General features: G+C 39.8%; 1 protein-coding gene and 1 non-coding gene across 7 annotated transcripts in view; one reads left to right on the plus strand and one right to left on the minus strand.

The window, feature by feature from the left end:
• Rabep1 (rabaptin, RAB GTPase binding effector protein 1) overlaps positions 1 to 21595 on the plus strand; it is a 104037-nt gene that overhangs the window by 2212 nt on the left and 80230 nt on the right. The gene's annotated exons all lie outside the window — the stretch shown is intronic.
• Positions 7152 to 7224, minus strand: Trnas-aga18 (transfer RNA serine (anticodon AGA) 18). Its single transcript has one exon. It is a non-coding gene; the product is annotated as a tRNA-Ser (tRNA).

Raw genomic sequence — 21595 nt, forward strand, 5'->3', positions numbered from 1 at the left:
TCTTAGACCTGCTGAGTTAAAAAAAACAAAACTATTGGAAAATTCCTTTGCATCAGACCAACAGTAAAACATAACTACTTTGCTTTCACATCATTTTGGAAGCAGTTGCTGAATGTTTTTCTTTTTGACATACTTTTTTTGTGTTTTTCATGAGTATTTTAAGACAATATTAAGGTTTATTAAGAGTATATTTGTATGTAATTGGTAAGACAAGATATAGCTATTTAATTTTTTTCTTATTTCATAATTCTTGAAGGTTTTGCTTTTAATGATGCACTTTGATAGATGCCAGTTGATTAAGTTATTTTCCATTGAGAATTCAAAGACAAGTGTAAAATTTTCTCAGATTTCAATTTAAGCTAAACTATATTTTAGAAGTATTTGTCCTGATTTTACTTCATTAAAATTAAATTTTTAAGAATTATATTTATTTGTGTGTGCTTGTATCCATGTCACAAGAATGTGTGTGGCTGTTAGAGGGCAACTTGTGGGAGTTGGTTCTCTCACTTTACCATGTAGTTTCTGGGAAGTGAATTCAGATCATCAGGCTTGACAGCAATCATGTTTACCTGCTGTGTGTTGTCACTGGCCCTTTTATTTTGTTTTTTTATAATCCTGCCATTAAGAAATTGTATGTAGGGCTGGGAAGATGGCTTAGCAGTTAAGAGCAATGGCTCTTCTTCCAGAGGACCTTAATTCCATTCCCAACAACAACATGGTGGCTCACAACCTTCTATAATTAGGTCTGATGCTCTCTTCTGTCATGCAGACATATAGGAAGACAGAACACATGATATACATGAATAAATAATTTAAAAAATTGTATGTTAGAAAAAAGGATTTTGAATGTTTCCCATAAAGAAATGATAAATATTTGATGGTATAGATATATTTAACTTCGTTTATACATTTCATCATACATGCTAGTTTCAAAACATGTACCCCCATTGATGCTTTTACTTTATTTTTATGTATAAGAATGTTTTGCTTGTATGTGTGTTAGCATGTGCATGTCTGGTCCTCTTGGAAGTCAGAAGAGGGTGTCTGCTTCCCCTGGGACTAGAGTTACAAATGGTTGTGGCTGGGAATTTAACCCAGGCAGGTCCTCTGGAAAAGCTGCCAGTGCTTTTAACAGCTGAACCATCCTCTCTCTAGCACTTCATTGATGCTTTAATATATTAGAAAAAAATATTTTAAGAAGTAGCAGTGTATCCTCCCCATTTCTCAGATTTGAGGTTTCTGTTCTACTTTTTACTCATAGTTACACAGATGTGTTACTTTTTTTTTTTTTTTTTTTTGTTCTTTTTTTTGGAGCTGGGGACCGAGCCCAGGGCCTTGCGCTTCCTAGGCAAGCGCTCTACCACTGAGCTAAATCCCCAACCCCAGATGTGTTACTTTTAATCCCTGAAATAGGTAATACATACATGACCTACAACTTTCTTGTCTCACTTAAACGTTATGAATCATTGTGTGTGTAAATGGTCATATGGCTGTGTGATATGCCATAACCATTGTAGCTACTGTCTCAGGGAATCTTCACGTTAGTGAGGGAGTTGCTATTGTAATAGTGGTAGTGCTCCTAGATGAAGAAACCGAAGCACAGAGAAAATGTTTGGAGTTACATGCCTGAAGTTACAGTAAGTTAGAGAGTCAGGAACCAAACGCAACTTCTGATGCCAGGGCCCTCAGGTTTGTTTACTAGATGAGACAGATCGCTCTCTGTTTTCGTATTACATATACTCTGTCTCATTCTTACTATTCCATCAGGTGTGTGGCATGGATGGGGTATTTGGTTGTTTTTTATTGTTTTAATGATTTTTTTTTTTGCTATTTATGTGTATGCATATTTTGCCTACCTTTGTCAGTCCCTTGTACCCACAGAGACCAGAAGAAGGGATTGAGTCCCTGGGATTGGAATCACAGATGGTTATGAGTTGCCTTTTGAGTGGTAGGGATTGAACTCTGTAGAGAAGGGCAGTCAGTGCTCTTACCCTCCGAGCCATCTCTCCAGCCCTGTTTTTATTTTTATTATTGAGAAAGGGTCCCACTCTAGTTCAGCTGGACCCCAGTTTATGATGACCTCCTGTTTCATCCTCTGGAATATTGGGTTGCAGGCATTAGACACCCTGCCTGGCTGTGTTTTGAGTGGTGGGCTGGCAGGTTGCTTATCTTCATTTTACAAGCAAGCTAAAATGATGTACTTGTAGTTTTTCCTACTGGGATTTGAACCCAGGACCTTGAGCATGCTAAGCAGGCACTATACTACTGAGCTGTCTGTCTAGTTTTTAGACAAGGCCTCATTCTACCACAGGCAGGCTTTGAATTTAAGATCCTCCTGCCTCAGCCTCCGTAGTAGTTGGAGTTGCATGTCTGCACACCTGTATCTTGCTTTTATATTTGTGAAAATACTGGGTTAAAGGACACATTCTGAGTGATTCAAATGTTAAAGCTGCTGCTAGATTAAGTTAAAAAAAGTATCACTTTACATACCTGCCAGGGTGAGAAGGTAGGTTTCTCCTTTAAAAGCTCTGGATAGTTATTGTTTTAAATTTGTCTTCTGATAGATTAAAAAGAGGCTATTTTTATTTCTGTCTGTTTGTCTATCTCTTTTCTCTCTGTATGCCCCCTCTCTGACTCTGACAGTCTTTTGCTAGGTAGCTTAAGTTAGTCTTGAATTCACTATATAGCTCTGGTTCACCTCAAACTGCCATTAGTCCTACCTCATCTTCTAAATGCTGGGATTACAGACATGCCCACTATGCCTGAGGAATTCCTTAATTAACACTTTGGTGCCTAGAGTATGCCAACCCCACTGTTAGTCTCTAAGAAATACAGAGATAAGACAAACCCCAGACCTGGTCTCTTCCTAGGCAGTCATTTAGTCATTAATTAGATTATTCCACAGTTGGGTGTAAAACCATTTATTTAACTATTAAAAATGTGTATTACTTGCCAGGCACAATTCTCTATAATTATAATCCATAAGTGGACATGAGAGGTAATAAATAGTCCTGCCCTAATGAAAGGAAAACATACCAGATAGACGCAAGTCACAGTAATAAGTGTTTAGCAAAAAGGCAGCAGAAGCAATGGGCTAGTTTTATTTATTTTTATTACTAAGGTGTATATGTGTTTATGGGGTGGAATAGGTTCACATGTATATAGGTGCTCACAAAAGTATATAGGTGTTAGATTCCAAAGAGCTGGAGTTACATTTTGAACTACCTGATGTGGATGCTCAGAACTGATCTTGGGTCCTCTGCAAGAGTCAAGTGATCTGCTAAACCTTCTCTTTTGCCCTGGGGTTGGTTGTAAATGAAATGTTCGGAGTAGTGATATTCTGATGCAGATGAGATCTGTGCAGAGACTTGAAGGACACAGTAGAATTAACTGGAAAGATATCTGGAGGAAGAGGAGTATTATAAAGGGATCCATGTTTGCAAAAGCTTTGAGGGAGTGTGTTTGACATATTTGAAGAGGCCATTGTGATTGGAATGTTAGGAGAGTGAGGGGTGATAGTAGTGGGATGTGAGATCTCAGAGATAATGAGGTGAGGGCAGGTTTTGCAGGGCCCTAGAAGCATTTTTTTTTAAAAGATTTATTTATTTATCATATATAAGTACACTGTAGCTGTCTTCAGACACACCAGAAGAGGGCATCAGATGCCATTACAGATAGTTGTGAGCCACCATGTGGTTGCTGGGATTTGAACTCAGAACCTCTGGAAGAGCTTTCAGTGCTCTTAACCGCTGAGCCATCTCTCCACCCCCCTAGAAGCATTTTTAAGATTGGCTTTCTCTTTGGGTCTAGCTCTATAAAAAGTAATAAGTGAGTCAACCCATTTCACTTTGGGAAAACATTGAAAAGGTTTTAAGCAAAAGAGTGATGGGACAAAGCAAAAAAAGGTGCTGGTCATGATGGCTGGAGTTTGTGATCCCAGCACTAGGAGGCTGGAGTAGACAGATTGCTACAAAGTTTGAGGCCAAGCTGGGCTACACAGTGAGAAACTGCCTCTAGAAGGAAACAACAAAAACCCAAGTCCTGGGATTGCTGGATTGGCAGTAGGGTAGGGTTTTAGGGAGACCTGAATCTAGGAAAGGTGATGGAGTCTGGACTGAGATGATAGATAACCTGTGGGTTTGCTGATGCATTTGGATGTTTGGCAGCTGATAGAGGAGTCAAGGAATCCCAGAGTTCTGCCTGACCTGTGAGAGGCACACAGCTCTTTTGAGGTGTTGGGCCATTTAGAGGAGGTAGTCCTGGTGTTGCTGTCTCATGATGATTGGAAGTCTCTTTCTTTGAGCAAGCAAGGGTGAATGAGAAAGTATGGAGTGTTAGTGGGCTGACCTGGGTAGCTTTATCCATAGAGATGAAAGAGATACTGTTGAAGGGTTTGAAGCAGCGAGATGACCTGGTAGCTTTAAAAAGTGTATTGATTCACTTGTTCATTTCCACAGAGCTATGGAGTGAACCCAGGCCTTTTCTGTATACCAGCCCCCTCCCCCCCAAAAAAAATCCTATTCCCAATGCTTTTATAGTAATTTTTTTGTTTAGTATTTTAATCCACCTGGATCTACTTCCACTCACATCCCTAACAGGGTTTCTTAATGTAGCCCTGGCTGTCCTGGAACTCACTCTGTAGACCAGGCTGGCTTTGAACTCATAGAGATCCACCTGCTTGACCTGCTTCTGCCTTCTGAGTGCTGGGAGTAAAGGTGTGTCACCCCGTCCAGCTTTATTATAAAATTTAAAAGGGAAAGTTTAATATAAAGAGTTTATAGGTTACCTACTAGGAGAAAGGAAAACCTTAAAGAAGATAATACTATAACAATACTAGACATGAACAATTTTTGGGGGTTGGGGATTTAGCTCAGTGAAGGCCCTGGGTTCAGTTCTCAGCTCTGAAAACAAAACAAAACAAAATAAAAACACCCCAAAACAAACCAAAAACAAACAAACAAACAACAACAACAATAACAAAACTCAAGGTAACTGGAACAATTTCTGCTTCCGAGGCTGAGGTCAAATATCTAAGAAAGAGATATAGTTCAGTTCCTTTGCAAGAGCAGCATGTGCTCATATCTCCAGAGCCATTTCTCCAGCCTGACAGACTCTTAATGTATAGCCATTAAATTGACTTTAATCTTTATAAGAGTATCTGTAAACTTTTATTGTTTATTTTTGTATAGTACGATTGTGCAGGTAATGGGATGTTTGGGGAATATAAAAATGAATGCTACACAGCCTGCCTTCTGAGATATTTTGACTTAGTGAAGCAATACCCTTGTACTGAGAAGATGCCCAAGAAGATAGTGGTAGTTCTAGTTAGTAGTATAAATTTTGTTCCTCTTGGAGAGGAAAGCTTGCTGCCTCCTTATTTTAACTGGATTTGTGTTTTATTTTTCTTTTAAGTGAGGTTTGCTGTAACATAAGTGGCTTTAGTTTTGTTTGTTAGGACCACCCAGAAGAAATCCCAAGCATTCTTTTGCATGTCATTCTGGGGCAGTTTGATGGATGGGAATGTTGTGTTCTTTCTAAGTATTTGGTTATTGCTTCCATTACATGACTAGGATCTACTTGCCATTCTTTTTCAGGCAGATTCCAGTTGTTAGAGACTTTTAGTGGAATTTGAAATAATGGTGTTCTTTAGATATACTTAACCTACGGGAAGTAGTAGAAAGTCATATAACTATATATAAAAGGAATCCTGGAGAGTAGTCAACTTTCTCATTTTATAAATGAGTCTAAGGACTGAAGATGAAGTTGTGGACTGGAGAGATGGCTCAATGGTTAAGAGTACTTGGTTGCTCTTCCAGAGGTCCAACACCTACAGGGCAGCTCAAATCTGTAATTCCTCTTCTAGGGGATCTAACACCCTCACACAGATGTACCTGCAGTTAGAAACACCAATGTACATAAAATATAAATTAGTAAGTTGAAAAAGAGAGATGAAGTCACTTGTATTCTGACAGTGTTAGAACTTACAAGTTGAGCTGTCACTTTTCTTCAAAGTATTGCTTCTTTGATGTAGAATAAACTTTCTTCAGAAGCCTCATTCTGATGTTTCCCGAAAAGAATCATTAAATTGATAGGGGCTGATTATAGTCAGAACACACTAGAGTGTCTTGATAATTAGCCCCCGTGCCCCAAGATTTCTCTTCTCTAATCTTGGTTGTTTTGGATCTCGCTCTGTTGATAGGTTAGCCTGGAACTACTTCTGCCTCACTGTGCTGGGATTAAAGGCGTGCATCACCTAGCCCAATCTAATGCTTTCATTTAAGGAATTTATAGATAATGCTACAGAATGCTTCTTATGGAACATAAAAAGTCAGTAAATATACTCACCATGAGGAGAAGGCAACTTCTCTGAGTGATAAGTAGTATCTTCAGCATAATGCATGGCATAGAGTAAGTGTGAACAATAGCTACTTATTGAAAGAAACTGACACAAAACAGGTGATTGTGATAATATGGTCACACTTTCTCATCCACAATATTTTGAATATACATAGCAGAGACATCTTGTACCATTCAGAAAGTTAGGTAACACAGATCTTCCACTCACACTATTTTTTTTTTTTTTTTGGTTCTTTTTTTCGGAGCTGGGGACCGAACCCAGGGCCTTGCGCTTCCTAGGCACACTGTATTTTATTTTATAGTAGAGAGAGTGGTACTTGAAAAGAATCTTGAGGGTTATGAAGACTTTTTGACAAATGAGTAAGTAAGTTAGTTCATGGATGCATGCAGTTTACCAAGATTGAATTAAGGAGAAATAGCAAATGTTAATAGTCCAGTAAGAAAAGTGAATCAGTACGTCTGTCACAGTATAAAAGCCCAGGACCTGACAACTCTACTGATGACTTCCATCAAGTATCTAAAGTGCTTGCACAGTTTTGCTAAAGCTCCTTAAACATTTGGAAAGCATTCCTTCAGGTTCATTCTAGAATGCCTGCCTTACTCTATTGTCTAAATCAGATGTGGACACAAGAAAAAAACCTGACATGGTGCTGCTGAATGACTGTAATCCCAGCATTTAGGCAGAAGTAGGTGGGGCACTGGGAGTGCAAGACCTTGCCTCAAAAACCAAGACAAAAAGCCAAACTATTATTCTTTCTTTCTTTCTTTTTACTTATTTTTTTTCTTTCTTTCTTTTTGGAGCTGAGGATCGAACCCAGGGCCTTGTGCTTTCTAGGCAAGTGCTCTACCACTGAGCTAAATCCCCAACCCCATTCTTTTTTTATTTTATTTATTTCATGTATATGAGTACACTGTTGCTGTTTTCAGACACACCAGAAGGGGATATCGGATCCCATTGTGAGTTACCTCTGGAAGAGCAGGCAGTGCTCTTAACCTCACCCCAGTCCATTACTCTTTTTTTTTTTTTAAGATTTTTTTTATTTATTATATATAAGTACACTGTAGCTGTCTTCAGACACACCAGAAGAGGGCATCAGATCTCATTACAGATGGTTGTGAGCCACCATGTAGTTGCTGGGATTTGAACTCAGGACCTCTGGAAGAGCAGTCAGTGCTCTTAACCACTAAGCCATCTCTCCAGCCAAGCCCATTACTCTTAAACACAGATGCAGAAATTGTCAGGAAGCTAATACAGAGCAAAATTCAGTGGCATATTAAAAAAATATTATTCACCTGATAAGTGGGATTCATTCAGAGGTACAAGGATAGTTCACACAAATAAAGGTGACCACATCAAGAGAAGTAAAGGACAAAAACCATAGGATGATTGATTATAATAATAGATATAGGAAAAGCATTTGACAAAAGTCAGTATCCCTTGGCAGAAACTCAACAAATTAGGTGTAGAATTCATAATATAAGAACCACCAATTTTGACAAAACCCATAGTTAACATCCTAAGTGGGAAAATGTTGACACTGGAAAAAAAACCACAGATGACCATTTTATCACTTATATTTGAGATAAAATGGCAAGTCTTATTCAGAGCAATAGATATGAGAAAGCAATAAAAGGTATCCAAATTGAAAAGAGGTTAAACTATCAGACTCAAGTATAGAATACCCCCAGAGAATTTGGTTCCCCAAATAGTAATATTCAGAGGTGGGGTTTTGGAAGAAACGATTGGTTCAGAGGGCTTTGCCTTTACCAATTACTCCACTGATATGTTCATAATTTATGGTATTATGGAAAGGTGGAAGAACTGGGAGATGAGGGCTATTTAGAGGAAGTAGGTTACTAGGAACGTGCCTTTGGAGGTTATATCATGTTTCAAGATTCTTCTACTTGTGTTCTCCCTTCCTGGTTGCAATGAAGCATTCAGCTCTTCATGCCTTGTGCCATGATTCTGCCATAGCAACATGGCCTAAAACCTGAAACAGCCCAAATCAGTCTATAAATTGTTCCTCTCAGTTGCTAGATTGGCAGAAACTTAGTTCTACTTAGAAAACTCTGAAGATGTGGCTGGAGAGATGGCTCAGCGGATTAGAGCACCGACTGCTCTTTCAGAGGACCTGGGTTCAATTATCAGCACCACATAGCAACTTACAACTGTCTGTAATTCCAATTCAGGAGTTTGACACCCTCACACACACACCTACATGCAGGTGATAGATAGATAGATTTATTTTGAAAAGGTAAAAAAACTTTGACGATGACACATCTAAACATACAGAAGAAATTCAGGTGTAGAATATAAAATCAGAAGTGAGGGTGGGGAGTTGGCTCAGTGACTGTGCATTTGAGGGACTTTGTACACTCAATCTCTAACACTGCAAAAATAAACCAGTAAATAAGAAAGGAAAATAAAGGGGTTGGGGATTTGGCTCAGTGGTAGAGCGCTTACCTAGGAAGCGCAAGGTCCTGGGTTCGGTCCCCAGCCCCGAAAAAAAAAAAAAGAAAAAAAAAAAAAGAAAGGAAAATAAAAGTAACTTCATACCCTAAACAAAACCTGTAGTGTTTTTATGTACTAATTTCCCTATATCTTAGAAAAAATAAAATTCCACTTACAATAGCTACACAAAGGAGGTGACCTATCTCAAAGCTAAAAAATTATGAAACATTGTTGAAAAGAGAATACAATTAAAGTATCCAGTGTTCAAGGGGTTGGAAGGGTTAACATTGTTAAAAATGTCCACACTAAAAAAACACAGACCATAGCCTGCTGTTGTAGTTGCGATACAGGTGCAGCAGCACACCTTTAATCCCAGCCGTGAGGAAGCAGATCTCTGAGTTCAAGGCCCACCTGGTCTACAGAGTGAGTTCCAGGACAGCCAGGGCTACCCAGAAAAACCCTGTCTTGGGATGGGGGTGGAAGCAACAGACCAAAAAAACTCTCCAAATATAAGAAACTTAGTAGTAAGAAAAAAATATTTGAAGAGTCCCCCCCACCTCCCCAAGGCATGTTTTGTGTAGCCTTGACTGTACTGGGACTCACTCTGTAGACTAGTCTGGACTCCAATTTAGACATCCCCCTGCCTCTGCCTCCTGAGTGCTGGGATTAAAGGTGGGCACTATCACTGCCAGGAAATGAACAGATTTTTCTTAAAAGAACACACACAAATGGCTGCTAAGACACATGAAAAAATTCTCAGTCTCACTAATCATCAAGGAACGCAAAGAAATCACAGTGAGATAATAGATCACTCTAGTTAGAAGACAGTTCACAACAAAAGGAGGTAAGTATGATGGGCAATGAAGGAAAGAAAGTGCCTTTCACTGTTGATGAGAATGTCCATTATGAACAACAGCATGGAGGTTCCCCACAGTTAAAAATACCATGTGATGGGGCTGGGGATTTAGCTCAGTGGTAGAGCGCTTGCCTAGCAAGGGCAAGGCCCTGGGTTCCGTCCCCAACTCCGAAAAAAAAGAAAAAAAAATACCATGTGATAACCGTGTGTGGGGTATGTATCCAAAGTACATGTAGTCAATATGTGAAAGATAGTTATGTTATTTTTGTAACACCTCACCCAATCTATGTATATATTGAAAAAAGACTATTGAGTCTTTAATAGGAAATTATGTCATTTGTGATGACGAAAACCAAGTTGGCATTACGTTAAGTGAATCCAGACGTGATCTCACTCATCGGTAAATTCTTAAAAACGTTGACTACAAAAGTAGAAGGCAGAGTCATCATCAGGGCCAGCATGATGGCTCAGCAGGTTAAGGTGCTTCTAGCTAAGCCAGACAGCATAATTTTCATTCCTAGAACCCATATGTGAAAGAGAGAATTAACTTTCTCAAGTTGTACACACACACACAAACACAGAATAAGTTTAAAAGACTGTGGTTATTAAGGGCTGCAGATGGGAGGAGTTGAAATGCTAGTCAAAGAATACATACAGTCAGATAAGAATTTTGAGAGATCTTTCATATAGCACAGTGACTATAGTTAATGATTTTATATAGTATTTGTCTTAGGGTTTTATTGCTGTGAACAGACACCAGGATCAAGGCAAATTTTATAAAGGACAACATTTAATTGGCACTGGCTTACAGGTTCAGAGGTTCAGTCCATTATCATCAAGGCAGGAGCATGGCAGTGTCCAGGCAGGCATGGGGCAGGAGGAGCTGAGTTCCACATCTTCACTGGAAGGAAGCCAGGAACAGCCTCAGCATCCTTAGAGGAGCTAGGAGGGTCTTCAAGCCCACCCCACAGTGCCACACTTCCTCCAATAAGGCCACACCTTCTAATAGTGCCACTCCTTGGACCAAGCATGTGCAAACCATCACAGTGTTCTTGGAAAATGTTGAGTGTTGGGAATATAACTAATTTGTCAGGATGCTTGTCTATCGTGTACAAATCCTGGGTTCAGTCCCAAGCACTACATAAATGGGGGGAGGTGTTGTGATTCATACTTATAATCAACATTTGGGGGCTGGAGGCAAGAAGATTAGAAGTTCAGGGTCATCCTTTGCTTTATAGCAGATAGCAAAGCCTCAGCTACATGCAACCATTTCTTAAAAAGTACAAATGGTTGTGGGGTGCCCATTACTAAAGTGATAAATTTATGAGGTCATGAATTTTGAAGCCTAGGTATAGCCGTTTCACAGGAGACACACACACACACACACACACACACACACACACACACACACACACATCTTCATATGGAGACACACTTTCTTGGTTCTTTTTTTTTTTTTTTTTTTTTTTCCGGAGCTGGGGACCGAACCCAGGGCCTTGCGCTTCCTAGGTAAGCGCTCTACCACTGAGCTAAATCCCCAGCCCCGAGACACACTTTCTTAAGAGTATTATGTTGTACATAGTAATTTTTATCTGTTAATCTTAAAAAATAAAGATTTTTTTTGATAGTTGGAACTGATACCTGAGAGGAGAAGGAGAATCTTTGTGAGGTAATGTGCAGGGCAGTTAATGGTTTGGTGGCGTGGGACTATGGGTTTTGCTCCGAGGTTTAAAAAAGAAGATGGAACCTGAATAGTGGAAAAGTTTATAACCACCCAAGTAGTTTTGAATCTTCCTTCCTTCCTTCCTTCCTTCCTTCCTTCCTTCCTTCCTTCCCTTCCCTTCCCTTCCCTTCCCTTCCCTTCCTTCCCTTCCTTCCCTTCCTTCCCTTCCTTCCCTTCCCTTCCCTTCCCTTCCCTTCCCTTCCCTTCCCTTCCCTTCCCTTCCCTCTCCTCCCTCCCTCCCTCCCTCCCTCCCTCCCTCCCTCCCTCCCTCCCTCCCTTCCTTCCTTCCTTCCTTCCTTCCTTCCTTCCTTCCTTCCTTCCTTCCTTCGACAGTGTTTCTCTTTGGTCCTGGCTGTCCTGGAACTCACTCTGTAGATCAGGCCATCCTCTAACTCAGAGATGTGCCTGCCTCTGCCTTCCAAGCCCTGCGATTTAGTTGTATGCCACCACTGCTCAGCTGGAGCTTTGAATTTTCTAGGTAATATGGAGAGGGATGGTTGGACTAAAGTCAGTGGGAATGAGGCAGAGACAAATATTATACTGGGGAAAGATAAACCTGCTGAACTTTTGGTAGAGGATTCAAATGGGGAGAGATTGACGAGACTCTTAAGAATATTGACATTTTGCTAATTTGGACCACTTAGGGAAGGACACATTTAGCAGAGAACTAAGTTTGGTGTCAGATATTTTGATAGAATAGCCATGTAGTTATCCAGTAGATGTACATACAGACTTGGAGTTTGGAGAAGAAATAAGGAGTAAAATGTTTAGAAATCACCAAGGACAAAACAGCGTTTTGGGGAGAATATAGTCAGCGAAGAAGGTCACAGATAAAACTTGAGTTGGACGAGGAAGAGGAAACCAGTGACCTTGTATTTTTAAGGGAGAGAGGGGCTAATAAGCAGAAATTGTAATTAGGGGAAACTTGAAGGGGCAGGAGGATGGTCAGTACAGAATACACCGAGAAGTCAGATGAAGGCAGACGTGGTCGTTGAAGTCAGCAGGTGTAGGTTCTCAGAAGAGTGAGTAAGGAAGAAGCACAGAAGCAGCATGTATAGACACAATTTAAGACTTTGGAGATAAATATACAGATGTTAACACCACTTGAGGCAGTAGTAAGATTGTGATAAGGACATATAAGTCTGTGCCTGTGGACATGCATCGTGTGTGTGTGTGAGTGTGTGTGTGTGTGAGTGTGTGTATGTGTGTGTATGTGAGTGTGTGTGTATGTTTGTGTGTGTGTGAGTGTGTGTATGTGTGTGTGTATGTGAGTGTGTGTGTATGTTTGTGTGTGTGTGAGTGTGTGTATGTGTGTGTGTATGTGAGTGTGTGTGTATGTTTGTGTGTGTGTGAGTGTGTGTATGTGTGTGTGTATGTGAGTGTGTGTGTATGTGTGTGTGAGTGTGTGTATGTGTGTGTGTGTGAGTGTGATAAGTGTAAAAGATTTGCATTTGGATGCTGGAGAAACTGCTAGAGGAAAAGAAGAGGTTAGACTTATAAAGAAGTGGACTAGATTTCAGGTTTTGATGGGCAGTGAGATGAATCAAGAGCATGGAGTTCAATAAGAGATACAGGGCTTCATCCTTCACGAAAGGAAAGGAGGCCAGGGGTGATGGTATGTGCACCCTTTAATCTCAGCACTCAGGAGGCAGAGGAAGGTGGATCTCTGTTAGCTGCTTTACAGTGTGAGTTCCAAGACAGCCAGGGCTCTACAGAGAAACCCTAAAACTCTTATCTCTGGTGAGATGGTGGGGTGGGGTTGGGTGAGGGAAGGAAAGGAAAGGATGAGTGAGACAGGCAGCTGAGGTGGAAGAGGGAACTGACTAAATATATGTGGCATGCCTTCTTTCATTTTTTTTTCCAGCTACATATGATTAGATTTCTGTGAGTAAATAGACCACCTGCCTCTACTCATAGGGGTTACAGTTCTGAGACCTCAATTATATAGTCAAGTAGATTATAATGTTTGTTTTTTTTTTTTCTTCTTTTTTTTCGGAGCTGGGGACCGAACCCAGGGCCTTGCACTTCCTAGGCAAGCGCTCTACCACTGAGCTAAATCCCCAGCCCCATAATGTTTGTTCTTTTTTGGTTCTTCCTGGGTTATCTTTTTTTTTTTTTTTTCTGGAGCTGGGGATCGAACCCAGGGCCTTGCCCCTGCTAGGCAAGCGCTCACCGCTGAGCTAAATCCCCCTTCCTGGGTTATCTTAACCAAAGAACAGAGTAATTTGATTTTCCCCCGAATTGTTCTAAAGATAATTTAGCCAGTATAGTTCTAGATATGTAGAAGAGAAGCCAATTCATTTACAAACTGACACAGGCATTAGAATTTAAGTTCCTATGGATATAAATGTGAAAGGTTGGTAGATAATTACCTGGATTCTTGATTTTGAACCCAAATTATTTCCATTCTTTTCCTTAAACAATTGGAACTGGAGCTAGAGACATGGCTCACTGGTTAAGAGCACTGACTGCTCATCCAGAAGTCCTGAGTTCAATCCTCAGCAACCACATGGTGGCTCACAACCATCTATAGTGAGATCTGATGCCCTCTTCTGGTGTGTCTGAAGAGAGTGACGGTGTACTCATGCATAAAACAAATAAATCTAAAAAACAAAACAAAACAGTTGGAACTGGAGTATTTTGCTTTTGTGCAAAACATTTTCAGGTATCAAGGTGAGTAGAAGCTGGGCTTGGTGGTGCTCACCTTTAATTCCAGCACTTAGGAGGCAGGGGAAGTTGGATCTCTATGAGTTCAAGGCCAGCCTGGTCTACAGAACTAGTTCTAGGAGAGCCAAGGCTATATACAAAGAACCATGTCTTGAAAAACCAAAAACAAAACAAACAAACTTGCCTCCCAAGTACTGGGATTAAAGATGTATGCCACCATATACGACCTTATTTAATTCTTGTTTCTTTGTGAGCTGTTTTTTAAGTTACATTTTTTATGTAGTCTTTAAGTTATTTTTATTTCCTACAATAGTCAATAGTTTTAGGTAAAATTCTTATTGCCCATAGAAAACAAAATGTAGAAGTGAACTATTACATATATGTATATATGTAACTATATGTATGCATGTGTGTGTCTATTAGTTGTTTGTTTTGCAATTCTGGTGTCAAAACCAAGGGTCTCACACATGCTGGGCAAGCCTGCTGTCACTCCGCAGTCCCAGCCGGTACTGTACTTGGACTGTTTTCAGCCATGGTGGTTTGTCGTGGAGTTGCTGACTGTCTTGCCTCAGCTTCCCAAGCCTTCTTTTGTTGCCAGGTAGTAATGTTTCCATCTGAGATTAACTGGAAATACAATTTCTAGTGGTTTAAAATGTAAAAGGTTTAGTTTCTGCATGTACACCTCAAGAAATGCTGTTTGTCTCCTCAGACATGTCAGAGATCCATACTCCTATTTCTACTTTCTTCCGGGGACCAGTTTACTGCTATGGTTTGTTTTTTTTCCTCATGTAGAAAAAGAATGGTTTTGATTTCTTTGGGGGTATATTTGATCTTTTTGCTTTTTTACTGTTTCCTTTTTTTTTTTCTTTTTGGAGCTGGGTACCGAACCCAGGACCTTGCACTTACTAGGCAAGCGCTCTGCCACTGAGCTAAATCCCCAACCCCGGCAATCCCAGTTTTTAAAGAAATTTCCTTAGTAGCTTTACTGTCCTTTGTAATTCATGGAGCTATCTCACACATTTTTGAACTGTTTAACAAAATGAATTACACTAATGGGTTTCCTAATGCCATACATCTCTAGTGTATGTGAGATAAACTCTAGATGGTTTTGATGGTTTGCTGTTCTAGTATGTAGCTACATTCGACTTGCAGATCTTTGCAGTTATATTCTTGAGATTGGCATAGTTTTTTTATTCTAATCTTTTATTCGATTTTGTTACTCTAACTAATGTAGAAAAATAGATTGGAATTTTCAAGACAGTTTAGTATAGGAAATACTTATTTCTTTCTGATTGGTAGAATCTGTTCTGTTCACATTCGGGTTTCATCTTGAACTAAGGTAGGTAGAATATTTTGTGGAATATTTTCCTGTTGTTAGGCACTGCAGATCCTTATTCATGGGTGACACATTCCAAGACCCCAGATGGATCTAAACCATGGGGAATACTGAGTCCCATATATTTTATGCTTTTTCCATATGCATATGTACCTATGATAAAATACAAATTAGGCCCAGTATGGGATTAATCATAACTGATTATAAAACACAATAACTATGTTCTGTAGTAATTGGGTAAATGTAATAGTGGAACAAATGCAGTCTTTAGCTTTCTCAAAACATCTTTTTGTACTGTAATCTTTTGCCTAAAGGAAGCATTTTACTGCTTCCCTTTCACTTCCATAAATTGTTAGCATTACTACTTTATGCTTTGACACTATCATTAAGTAAAGTAAAGGTTACATGAGCAGAAGCTTGTGATAGTAGCTAGCAAGTGGGTAGCATACACTGTGTGGATGGGGGACAAAGAGATGATTCACATCCTGGGTAGGCTGGAGTGGGAGGGTGTGAATTCTTTATGCTGCTCAAAAATGTACAGTTTAAAACTTATGAATTATTTCTGGTATTTTTCCTGTGGTACTTTGTCCTCTGGCATTGGAAACTATGGAAAGTGAGACTATAGACAAGGGATGGAGGAGACCTTAGTCATTTTTCACTGATGTTTTAGAGTCTCAACTGCTCTGCAGTCATTAATATTTCTGGAGCGAGATCTTTACACACATTCCCATGATCTCTTCTCTAGGATAAATTTCTAGTAGGGAAATTGCTTATGTAAAAGTTACATAAAAATGTAAGACTTTTACCATTGTAGCCATTTGTCATGAAGTGTGCCTTGGAATTGTAGGTTGGAGTAACACTAGTTCTCACTTTGAAAGATGGCGTTAAAGAGCCAGCTTGTAAGAATCGTGTTTTATTCCAGAGCTTGTTTCTTAACCGTTTTGCCACACCAATTGTGAATACAGAACAACACTGGGCTATTTGTTTAGTTTATAGTCTCATTTTTGTATCCCTGACTGGCCTGGAACAAACTATGTAGACAAGGCTAGCTATGAACTTACAGAGTTCTTCATGCTTCTGCCTGCTGTGCTGGGATGAAGGTGCGTGCCACATTGCAGCAGAGGTGTGATTCTGAATCGTTAGCTCCTGTTATGTCACCGTTTTTGTAACTTTGAGATTTTTTTCTTACCTGGCAAATGTTAACATGTGTATTCTTTCCTTGAATCTTGTTTAGTTCTCATGTTCCTAGGCTTAGATATAGTCTTTACCTACTTATAGGTAGGTTGATAGCTATTTATCAAAATTCTAATCCTCCTCCCGGTGATCTTGATAGTTCTGAAAAGTTCATAAATAATCCATTCAGTTTCCTTGTAAATAAAATATAACCTTTGTGTTATTACTAATTTATGATGAATGCCTGGTAAGTAACCCCTAATGTAGACTTGATACTATAGTGTTGCTGTAGACAGATGTGGAGAGAATGAAGTATATGTCAGTTTACATTTTCTGTGTTAACTGTACAGGGGGAATTTGATTTGTCTTACAATTTAATCAAACATGGTTCTAATGGACAGTTTATGTTGCATCAAGCTTTGTTCTTATAAATAATAAAACTTTAGGCTATCCTAAACCAATTATTTTATATTAAAGGTATTAATGAGATTTGTGTTTTTTATTAACAATTCTCCTTTATGAATTGTTTATCTAGAATGATTGAGAAATGATATTATATGAGGACATTGTTTTTCAGCTGATTTAAATTTACATCCCCCAAACACTGAAATACTGAGTCATAAAAATAGCCTTAAACTCAGGCATTTCATCCCAGCACTCAGGAGGCAGAGGCAGAGGCAGGTCTATCTCTGGTTCAGGCCAGCCTGGGTTATATGGTTGACACAGTACCCCGGAGCTAGACCAAACCAACAACATCAACAACAAAAAAATTAGCATGTAGGTGTACAGCCTTCCTTCCATGTGTCATGATTACTAATGCCAGGGAGTTTCATTGATAACTCTTTATCTCCTTTCTTGTATTTTAAATTTTCTATTACCACTACTACCACCACTACTGATACCACTACCGCTATTATCACTACCACTACCACCACCACCACTACTTTTTCTTCAGATGTTGATGATAATGATGGTGTGCACCATGGGGACACATCGTAGGGTCAGAAGACAACTTTTGGGAGTTGGTGCTCTTCTTGAATCCTTCTGAGGCAGGGCCTCTCTTATTTGTGCTCAGGCTATCTGGTTAGTTAGTGTGCTTCTAGTCCATTTTCCTGTTTCCATATTTCAGTGTAGGAGTGATAGGATTATGGGTACAGATAACCACATCTGGTTTTTGTGGGTTTCAGGGATCAGACTTAAGTTGTCAGGTTTATGTGGTAAGCATTTATATCCCTTGAGCCATCTCTCAGCTCTGTCCTAGATTTTTATTTTTACTTTTACTTTTTAAATATGTGTGCATGCATATGTGAGTATCTTCCTCTGGAATGCGCCTGCTTCCTTTGATACAGGGTTTCCTTCCCACTGGCTTAGAGCTTACCAGTTTGGCTAACTAGTGAGTCCCCAGGATTCTCCTGTCTTTGCCTCCCAGCTTTGGGATTACAAAGCACACTGCCATGTTTGGCTTTCTACATGGGTTCTGAGGGTAGAAAGGCAAGCACTTTACTCACTGAACTGTTCCCACAGCCTGAAAATAGTAATTTGCTAGCTTGAATTCTTGTAGAATGCAGTGTGGAAGCCTGGAGGCTTGTTACGAAGTTGGGCCATCTCATCTGAGAGAGGTGTGAACTCTTGGAGATTTATTTCTCTCTGCTCATTGAGTCTGAAAGAGTGAGATTTTGAGATCATTCTAGTGTACAAGCAGACTGAGCTGGCCAGCAGATAAGGTTCAGGCATCTGTCACCATTGTGGACAGCAATTGGTTTTGTTTTTCAATGCTCCAAAGATAGCTGTCACTGTCTGAGGGGCTGTCCTTGCTTGAGTTTAGCCTTTGTCTTTATGTAGAGAGGCTCTGGAGGATTGTGACCTGTGTATCTCGTACTGTCCTGTGCAAAGGTAATAAAAAGGCTGGTACAGCTCTGTACTGATGTATTGCATCTGTTTCCAGAGGCCCTGACATCATTCAAACTCCTGTGTCCAAGGAGTTATTGCTGTCTGGAATAGACAACCACTATGCATGGGGTAAAACAAGAGTATGTTGGATTTATACTCATTGCCACTCTGGGCAATTTTGCCAAGGCCATCTTTGATGCTATCTCCAGCAACCTGGCCTTTGGAAGAGAGCCTGTTTTAACAAGTCTCCCCTTCAGGAATTCACGACTGTTTTGTTAAACATCCATGTCAGGGTCCCTGTGCAGAGGACCCAGGTTTAGCCATGGCTGAAAAAGATAGGTATTATTTTATTTGTCTTCGATTTTTAAAGATTTTGGTTATTTTATGCAGGCACCAGGGATTTGAACTCAAGTCCCCATGCTTGTGTAGCAAGTATTTTTACCTGCTGAGCCATCTTCCTACCCACATTTTTTGTTTGTTTGTTTGTTTTGTTTTTTTTTTTTTCGAGACAAAATGTAGCTCAGGCTAATCTGGAATTCTTCAGCCTTCTGAGTATTAGAGTTACCGTGATCAGGTAACTTTTTTTTGGGGGGGACACGGCTTCTTGTCATTCACGCTGGCCTTGAACTTGCTATGAAGCTAGGCTGACATTAATCTTGTACTTCTGCCTTCACTTCTCAGAGCCGTAATTGCAGGCTCATGCTACCACACTCAGTTTATAGGTTGTTGGGGATCAAATCCAGGGACATGTGCATTTAGACAAGTGCTCAACATGTTTTGATTTTTTAAAAAATTTTTTATGTGTTTGAGTTTTTTGCTTGCATGTATGTATGTACACCCAATGTGTACCTGACCCAAGCATCAGATCTCCTGCGGCTGCTGTTATAGAGGGGATGCTGGCAACTGAATTGAAGTCCTCTACAAGAGCAGACAGTGCTCTCAATCCCTGAGCCATCTCTCCAATCCTCGAGCTTTACTTTTGATGTGTGTGCGTGGGGGATATATATGGGGCTCTTTATTTCATGCTGAGTATCTTCTGGTTCAACTCTGGTACCCTGGTACCTGATTTGGCTCATCAGAATGCAGGATGATTCCTTTCTTTCCTAGGATGTCCTTGGCTATATGAGTTTCCCTTCCAAGTTGCCTAGAGAATTTCTGCTCTTCCAACTCCTAATGGCAGCATGCCATGACCTAGGCTGAGGTTGGCAGACAGTTTCTTTTCCCAGTTAGGTGTGGCAAATATGTGGCCTGTCTGCTTTGTCCGCTGTCCTGGCCTGGCATATTTTTTCCAGTCTGTTTTTATTGTATTTTTACATGGTTCATATTGTGCCATACATAATTTTGTATTTTGTTCTTTTCATTTATATTTTCTGGCTTTGGTATCTTATTAGATATACCTACAATAGTTAAAATTTAATTTTTTGCTTTTTTTTACCTCCTCTCCCTCTGTCCTCCTCTCTTCTCCCTTCTTTCTTACAAGGTCTGTCTCACGCTGTTTCCCAGCTGGGCTTCAATGAACTCCTGGGCTGCGGTGTCTTAGCTGCCTGAGTAGCTGAGTTGTGAGCACATACCCTGTGCCCAGCAGTAGTTTCATTTCAGAATTTGGTGACAACGCAAGGGATTTCAGGAATTTTTTTCTCCCTCCTTCACTGATGTTCTGTGGTTTGAAATGGGTGTCTTTTGGATCTTGAGTAAAATCTTCAAATAAAAGTTTCTGGTTAGAGTAAAATATGGCCCAGACTTCTCCTTTCCTTTTTCTAGCTTTGTGTCATAGAACTTAATAAAGTGTTTCCTTTTTTAGAGGTATGTAGTAGGACACAGCTCAGGGCTGGAAATTGGTTTTAAGTTATTGCACATTCTTTCATATCAAAATTAGGGAAAGCTAAGCTAGGCAACATGGTGTGGCCCAGTCTTTCAGTCCAACACTTGGGAGACAGAGATGACAGAGAGTTGAGACTGTTTCAGTAAACAATAGTAAAACTAGGAAGAGTCAAGTATGTAAGGATTACTGAATCTTTTCCTTATTTATGATCTTACTTTTCTTTCACTATTGGTAGTGCTTAATTTAGACATTTTGAATAAGTGACTTTTTCTTTTTGGATAGTAAGCATTAGAAGTAGCCACTATCTTGAAAAACAAAACCAAACAAATAAAATAAAATAAAATAAAGTAAAATAAAATGGACCACAGAGGCTTTATTATATGGTGGTGTGGCAAGCTCCTTTAATCACGGAATTGGCAGCTTGTGGCAGTTGGATCACTGTGAGTTCCAGGCCAACCTTGGCAATTTAACAAGTTTCATATTGGCCTTGTCTTAGGCTGGCTACATAGTGAGACTCTGTTCTTTCTCCTCTTCTGTCTTTGAAAAATAAATTAATAGATTAACCTTAGCATCCAATGATTTTCCCCCTTAGTACTCCAACAAAGGTAATGACATGTGGACTGTGTTTGTGAAGGCTGATAGACTAAAACTCTGAGCTGCTTAGTTCCGAAAGGCTTAATATTGCTGAAAGCTGGTGTTAAAGCTTGTTAATTGTGTGTCATGGGGAGGGTATGTCCTGGAGATCAGTAAGCATGGACTTGGATGAGAATCCTGAGATCAGGGGTGACTTCTAGTCTTCTGTGGCTACAAAGGGGTTTGATCTCTGTATTTCTTTACCCATTAACTACTCTTAGTTTAAAAATGACAGCTAACATTTACCATTTTTCCTACACTCCATGTTAAGTACTTTTTGAGCTCTTTGCTAATCACTGACTATTGAGTCATCATGTTAGGACATAACACAGCACTTGCATTTGGTAAGCTACTTTCAGTTGGATATCTGCTGCATTATGATACACCTACTTATAAACATCTGTCTATTTGGGGTAAACTACTGACTCTTGGACATGTGATGTTAAACACATGCTTGTAGAAAGCGGTTATTTTGGCCATTCTGCTTTGTAGAAATGCAAAATGCTTGGAGTACTTGAGATTGTTTCAAAAGTTACATAAAAGCAGAGTGAAAATTAGGGAGTTGCTTGATACACCCTCATGGATCATGATTTCTGGAACTGCAGTCTGTCTTAAAGATTGGAGAGCCAGTTGTGGGTGTGGAGTTGGATTTGAACTTGTGGGTCAGAGCCAGGGTGGAGTAGGGA

Source organism: Rattus norvegicus, chromosome 10, assembly GCF_036323735.1.
Source record: "Rattus norvegicus strain BN/NHsdMcwi chromosome 10, GRCr8, whole genome shotgun sequence".
In the NCBI taxonomy this organism is placed as follows: Eukaryota; Metazoa; Chordata; class Mammalia; order Rodentia; family Muridae; genus Rattus; species Rattus norvegicus.